Source organism: Tupaia chinensis, unplaced genomic scaffold (genome assembly GCF_000334495.1).
Source record: "Tupaia chinensis unplaced genomic scaffold, TupChi_1.0 Scaffold147918_1, whole genome shotgun sequence".
NCBI lineage: Eukaryota > Metazoa > Chordata > Mammalia > Scandentia > Tupaiidae > Tupaia > Tupaia belangeri.
In genome coordinates, this window is record NW_006207768.1 from 393,027 (window position 1) to 401,043 (window position 8,017).

Consider the following 8,017-nt stretch of genomic DNA (forward strand, 5'->3'; position numbering starts at 1 on the left):
CCAGCGACATAGCCATTATGCTAACTACTGGCCCCGTGTATCTAGAAGTTTTATAGTTTGGGATCTTAGATTTAGAGTTTTATACATATACATAAGAGAGAGTCATCTGCAAACAGACATGATTTTTACTTCTTCATTTTTAACTTCAATGTTTTTTATTTCTTTTCTTGCATAATTAATCTAAGAATTCCAATACAATACTGAGTGAGAATCTTTGCCTCGTTCCAAATTTAGAGGAAAATATTTCACTTTCTCGCCATTTAATATAATGTTAGCTTTGGACGTTTCATATATTGCCTTTATTGTGTTGAGACAATTTTCTTCTATTCCTAGTTTGATACGTGCTTTTATCTAAAAGTGTGTGGAATTTAGTCAAATACTTTTTCTACATCTGTTAAAATCATGTTTTGGGTTTATCTTCCATTCTATTAATGTGGTGCATTACACTGATTTATTTTCGTGTGTCAAACCATCTGTAATTCTAAGAAGAAGTCTGACTGGGTCATGGCGTATAGTCATTTTGATGTGTTATTGATTTCATTTACTAGTATTTTGTTGAGGATTTTTGCATTAATATACATCGAGGATGTTGATATATAGTTTTCTTTTCTTGTAGGATCTTTGTCTAATTTTGGTATCAGGGTAATGATGACTTTATAAAATGAATTTGGAAGTGTTATGTTTTTTCAGAAGAGTTCGAGAAGAATTGTAGTTAATTATTTAAATGTTAAGTAGAATTATCCAAGTGAAGTAATCTGGTTCTGGACTTTTCTCTATAGGGAGGTTTTTAGTTAGTGATTCATACTTCTTATTGGTTATAGGTTGTTTTTTCTTTTTTTTTTTCATGATTCAGACCTAACAGGACATATATTTCTATAAATATTTTTTTATGTTGCCCAATTTGTTGGACTGTATTTGTTAATAGGAGTCTTTCATGATTCTTCATTTCATAGCATCAATTGTAATGTATCCTCTTTTATTTCTGAATTTTTTTTCTGTAGAGTGCGGGCACACACTGGAGAGAAAGTAAAAAGTCACCCCTCAAAGGGTAAGGTCATGCCACAGTCCCTTCTCCTCCATTCTCCTCTTGGGATTTTGGGCACTAGCACGTTTTCCAAGCTGCTAGGTTCAGGACTCAAACCACAAAGTCAGCCATGTTAGATCCAGCCACTTTAACCACCATGTTACCAGCTGGCCCATTTCTAATTTTTGTTATGTGAGTTTGCCCTCTTATTCTCTTAGTTTAGCTAAGGGTGTGCCCATTTGGCTGATATTTTTGAAAAGCTAACAGTTTAATTGATTTTCTTTTCTACTGTTTTTCTATTCACTATTCTGTTTCTTTTCTTCTTTAATCTTTATTTCCTTTCTTCTATTAATTTTGGGAAATAAAATAATAAAATAAAAAGGAAAATAAAAAACAAATAAAGAATTTTTTATACTCTTGAATTAGAGTAGAAAATCAGGCCCCTTTTACACAAGTGAATTTAGTATAGTTATATCTTGTGACTTTTGTCAAGAATTATAAATCCATATGAAGGGACGTTTCTCTCTAGCGTGATTTATCTAGATATTTGTAACACACCTAAGGTAAACAATCCCAGCTTTATCATTATGTGTCCAGCTATAGTTGATTCTATATTTCAGAGCCTATTCTCAATTACAATCTTGAATCAACAGTTTCTTAACCTGCTCAGATTCCTTGCTAGCCATAACCAACTGAGTATGGTCCTTGCCTGCAGCAGGATTGTCTGTTTGCTTATTTGTTTTTGAGAGAGAGAGAGAGATGGAGAATGGGAGGAACAGAGAGAGAGGGATTTTTGACAGGATCTCTCCTTATCATGATGCCCCTGGCTCACTTCCCCATTAGTTAAGCATGTATCACAGGCAAATGTCACCACAACTGGCCTATTTAGGATGGACTGAGAACTGAACTCAGGCCTCTAGTGTAGCCTCAGCCTTCACTCATTTGTACCACCATGGCGGGGCCTATCACAGCATGATTTTTAAGAGCTAGAGCTTAATTGAAGCTTATGGGGCTTATGGCTTTTGTCTACATTAGAGAATATGTGACATATAATTTCCTGTATCTGTAGTCTAGAAGGAGGAATAAAATAAATAAATTCATTTACCCACTGAATATATATGGTAAACTATATCCAATTTAACAGTCAAATAAAATTTTGAGCAAACCTGTGTCCATAGTCTAGAATGAGAAATAAGATAAGCACAGTATCTGCGTCTAGGTAATTCACTTCTACACCAATTACACATAATGAATAATACCCAATTTGCGAGTCGAAATACTTAATGAAACATGCTTCTGCTACATCTGCTCCTTCTTTTGTTTCCCATTTCTCTCTGAGCAATCCATAGAGAAAAAGAAATATTTTGATAGTGATGGTAATGATACATCTAAATTTATTATTCCTATTTATTAATTCATTTGATTTTTATGCACTCTTTGTGAGAAAGGCACGGTTTTATCTTAGAGTAAACTTTCAGCCTATGTAGATTTAGTATCTGTGGTGTTAACTTTTGAAAGAAGCCCTAAATACTGTGACATGAAATCACTGGCAGTTGCTGAAAGATAGATTTCAGCAGTATTCCCTGTAAGTCTGGCTTGTTGGAATGAGCAGAGTATGCTAGAGACTGTGAGAGACCCTAACTGAGAGTAAATATCCAAATGCCCATGAACACAGCTGTTCTATTCTGCAGTAGAATTCACAACCCTGATGAGGGCATGAGAGTTCAAGAGGAAGTTCTCGTGAATGGCAAGATGAGGATATGAAGATTCAAAGAAATAACTGAGAGCTAAAAAAAATACACGCTTTCCCAAATCTTGTCATACCATAGTGTAGTAAGACTTGACCCAGAATCCTAATACGACTTGATGAAAGCACTTTTCACTTTATGAGCTAGTCTCATTGTGCTCAAAAAAGACCCCAGTCAAACTCAGTGGTCTAAATTGAACACCATTCTGGCTATAGGTAGATCAATTAAATCCAAATTACAGTATGGAACAGGGATCTGACTACAACCCAGGACACAGACTCTGGAGAATACTAGTTCCATAGAGTGGAATGAAGTCCTCATTTCTTAAAGTGAGAAAAGAAGATTAGAAAATAGAATGTCATGGGAAATTATAACAAAATTTTGAGGTTTAGGAAAGCCAGGATACATAGTTGGCCAGAAATTTACCAGATGGAAGAAGGTGTGTAGACAAGGAAGTTAGAGACATACCACGGGCAGAAATCCACAGAGAATCGCTTCTGAGATAACAACTGAATAACAAAGTCTATCTATTGGGTCTTATTTCTCCAGTGATATGGAAAGAAATAACTCTAATTCATATCTCATATTAAAGTGAGTTTTAAAATAGAAGTTAAGGTCAGCCTGTGGCCTGGCGGTTAAGCAGCTAGACACCAAATGGCAACCGTGCAGTTTGAGTACTGAGTCCTGCAGCTAAAAAACTGTGCCAGCAGATGGTGTATTGCTTACATCATTGGACTCCCACATGGCCAATTGTGGTTCAAGTCCCAGACCCATTGGCTTGAACTCACAGTGGGTGCATGTGTGTGTGTGTGCTCAAGATCCCAGGAAGAGAAAGGATTGCTGTGTGGCCATCATCCTGGGGGGGTGATTTCTCACTTTTTTTTCTCATTGTCTCTGTTTCTCTTTCTCTCTCTCTAACGAGTGTACATGCCCTAAGGCAAAAACTCTTAAAAGAAAAAAAAAAAAAAAGCCAGATGTGTGTGTGCACACCCAAAATCCCAACAGAAGGGAGAAATGGAAAAGGAACTGCACTGTGACCATTCCCCACAGGGAGTAATTTCTCACTTTCCATCTCTCTGTATCTCTCTCTGCTGAGCACATGTGCCTTCTAGCAAATTAAGAAATAAACTAAATAAATAAATAAATAAAAGATAAATGGAAAATCACTTGGAAAATATGTACATATAACATATGTCTTATGTATTATTTACTGTATAGTATGTGTATTATATAAGATATATCTATACATATCTTACTGACCCTAAGATAAGTAAGATTTTTTTTAAACAGATATAATAAGCCAAAATATAAAAGGCAAGATTCATTGACTTCATTTAAATTAAAAATTTTAAAAATTCTAAGTTATCAAAATGCACCATTAAAAAAGTGAAAAGACATGGAACCAGCAAATGGTGTAATGTTTATGTTGCTGGACTCCCACGTAATTAACTGTGATTTGAGTCTTGGACCCGGCCGCTTAAATCTCATCTGGGTGCATGTGCATGCATGCCCAAAATGCCAAGAGGAGAATGGTGGAGAAAGGATTACGACATGACCATCCTTCCCCACCCCTCCTGGGGGTGATTTCTCACTTTCTGTCTCTATTTCTCTGGTGCACACATACACCCTATAGCAAAAAAAAATCTCTCTTAAAAAAACAAGTAGATGCCGGGGACCAGCAGTTAGCGTAATGGCTATGTCGCTGGACTCCCACGTAGTCGACCGCGGTTCACGTCCCGGACCCAGTGGCTTAAAACTCACGCCAGGCGCATGTGCGTGCATGCCCAAGATCCCGAGAGGAGAATGGAGGAGCAGGGATTGCGGCGTGACCATCCCCTCTGGGAGGTGATTTCTCGCTTTCTGTCTCTTTGTCTCTCTGTGTCTGTCTGGCGAGCGCACGAGCCCTATAGCAAAAAAAATCTCTCAAAAAAAAAAAAAGCTCTCAAAAAAAAAAAAAAAAAACAAGTAGATGCCAGCAGGTGGAGTGGTGGTTAAAGGCACTAGACTCCCACATGGCTAACCGCAGTTCAAATCCCGGACCTGGCTGCTTGCTTTCTCACTCTTTCACTCTCTCACTCTGTACCTCTCTGGTCAAATTAAAATAAATAAAAAGATAAATAAAATAATTATTTAAAAAAATATGTGAAAAGACAAATCACAAATTTATAGAGAAAGCTAACAACATATATAACACAAAAAGAATTAGAATCAAGAATGTCAGAGGAATTTTTACTCATCAATAAGAAGAAAGACAATCCAGTTTTTAAAAAACAAGCACTTAAAAGAAGAGAAAAATAAAATAGAAAAAGTGCTCACTTCCATGTAGAATCAGAAAAGTGCAAATTAAATTGGTCCCTAAAAAGCCAATTTATCCCTATCAGACTAGCAAAAATGTAAATGTCAGATATTATCAAATATTGGCAACGATGTATTGATAGAACAGGGGTCTTGTACTACACAGCAGGGCTTGCAAACAGGAATCTTTAGAAAATAATTGAAGATGATCTGACATTTACTCTCTTCTTCAACAATTAAAAATATTTTTGCAAATATTTTAGTTATTTGCTTTGTCAGAGTGTTTCCAAATACAGATGAGACTTACAAATTATTTTTAAAAAGAGTGTTCCAAGACTCTAATGAGCTGATCATGTACCTGAGAACTCTGCCCCTAATTTTGCCCTTAGAAACGCACGTGGGGAGCACCTCAGGGAGTCCATGACTTTTTGCTGTGCAGAGCCCGCTCTTCTTGCTTTGCGCTTTGCAATAAAGCTGTACTTTATTTTAAAAGAAAAAAAAAAAAAAAAAGACTAATGATATAGTTCATTGCACCACCCATTTTCCTCCCAGCTTTTAGTTTCCCATGAAGTGGCCAGGATATATAGGAAGGAAAGAAAAAGGAAAAGGGAATTGCTATTTTCCACGCGAGGCTCTGGAGCCTAATCCAAAGGTGCCTAGAGATTCTTCCTCTCCTGTGCGGGGCCACCCTGCACTGGGCACCAACTGACGTACTTACCACTGAAAGGAAGAGAATGGGGCTCGTCAGTGCCTCGACCTGCAGCAATTCCGGTAATAACATGGTTTGTCTCTATTCGGGTGGGTGGATATAGCCAGACAGTCCTCTCAAGAGTTAAGGTCTCCTGTTTTTAATCAGTAGAAGAAAAATACAAGAGGCTTTTTCTCTTCCTCATACAGTAATGGCAATGTTTTATTTTGGCTGAGTGAAGGCCCGCTAAAAGATTGCTATTTCTCCATTATTTCTGCCTCTGCACTGAATTCCCACAGCTCTCTGAACCACTAACAAGACATTTATCAGAGTTAGGGGGATACTGAAGGTTTCTATCCTGCTAAATGGTGGACCTTTTTTAGGGCATCTTCACATCTGCTATTAGGAGGCCTTGCAGGTAGTTGCACTAAATTGATGCTCTTTGACTTGAATCCATTCAGCAAATATCACAGCTCTGAGAAGTATGTCTAAATTACAGGGTCCCATGTCTAATTTTTTGCTAGTGAAGAGGAGCTTACCGGCAAGGGTTTTGAGAGATGTGTTTCTCCTGGTGCAAAGGTCCTAAGATGGAAAACAGCACCCTAGATTCTCAACTGAGTCTGAATCCATCCCTATGAGAATTACTCTTTCGTAAAACTTCACAATCTTTTTAGCTTGTACTATCTCTCCCATCTGGTAGATAACGTGAATGGCAACTAAATGTCCGATTAAATAATAGCACGATAACATTTTAAAGACAAAGCCACCTGGAAAAAAAAAAAAACAGTGATCAGTGTATCTTCAGAAAACTCAGTGGTCATTGATATGCTTTCTACTAAATTGCTTTCCTACTTTGCGAGCTGAAGCTATGAGCTCACCAGGGAAAATGGGGTGCCTGGCTATTACCTCAGAATAGAATTAAGCAAATGGTGCCCTAATGGCTTGAAAGAATTAATAGACCTCCAACATTTGAGCCATTTCCTCCAGAGAAAAAAGATCCTTATTAATCTGGACAAAAGATTCATGAAAAGAAGGCAGGTATCAGGAGCGTTATCCTCGTTTTGGGGATGGAGCAAGCAAGACAGAGGAAATTGAAATGACTGACCTTTGTCATAGAGGGAGACATGTGTCAGAGCTAATTGCAGGGACCGTTTGGGCTTCGTATTTTAAATTGTCACACTCTGGCAATTAGAAATCACTTACGCTCTCAGTGCTATATTAATTTATACTTAGATTCAAAGACTTGGAGACTCATGGCTAAGGCAGCCGTAGAGGCCAACCTCTTCACTTTTCAGATGAGGAACGTGATAGGCAGAGCTGTGATAAAACTCACCCAAAGTCACATACATACCTCAAAGCAAATGTCGGCTCTAAATGCAGTAGTCTTTCTTTTTGTAGCACTATATTTTACATAAAAGGTGCTCGTTTTCATCTTTTCTTAATATGTTGTATAATAAACAGGTATTTTAAAGTACATTGCAAAGTTTTCAAATGTGCTTGCCTCGTGCCTCATTGTTTGCAGTACGGCTTGTGATATGATCATGTGTACCCAAATGCATATATGAATGCACATGCCACTACTAGGTGACATCCTCCTCAAAGTATCTATAATATCCAGTGCAGATGACCATTGCATTAAAGACATTTATAAAGATTTATTTATATGCCTGTCATCCCTACCATAATGTTAGTCCATTGAAGATAGAGGCTAGTCTTATGCAACTTTGTAGCCCAATAACTTAACGCAAAGTAAGCCCTACTGAAAAATAAATTATGTATAACCTATCCAGTACAGGACAAACATTCTGTAAATGATCCATGGCTATATTTGAAACTAATTAATGTTTTAAGTGGTTTAATAAGCAACATAGCCAGAAAAGGAGTTCTAAAAGAATTAAACAGAGAACACTGTCTTCTCTGTCTAACTCAAGGAAAGAAGCATCCTGTGGTTTGTCAAGTCCAACTGTTCCATTGGGTGTGGAATCCTAACACATTTTCTAGTCATTATTTCATTAGTCACACCTGGGTCCTCCCTCGCTCCACTCACCGATTGCCTACAAGCAAACGGAAAATCCTTCCCAGGACCCTATGTCCCCACATACTACTCTTCTATCTCCTCTCTTTTACTCCTAAACCTACAGTGATCTTACTCTGGGTCTCTACTTTATTGAGTGTAGTTTTTCTTCCTCTCCTCTCTGACACATAAATGAATAAACGAGTGACGAATGAGAACCTCAAAGCCTAAGTTTGTCCAGCGAAGCC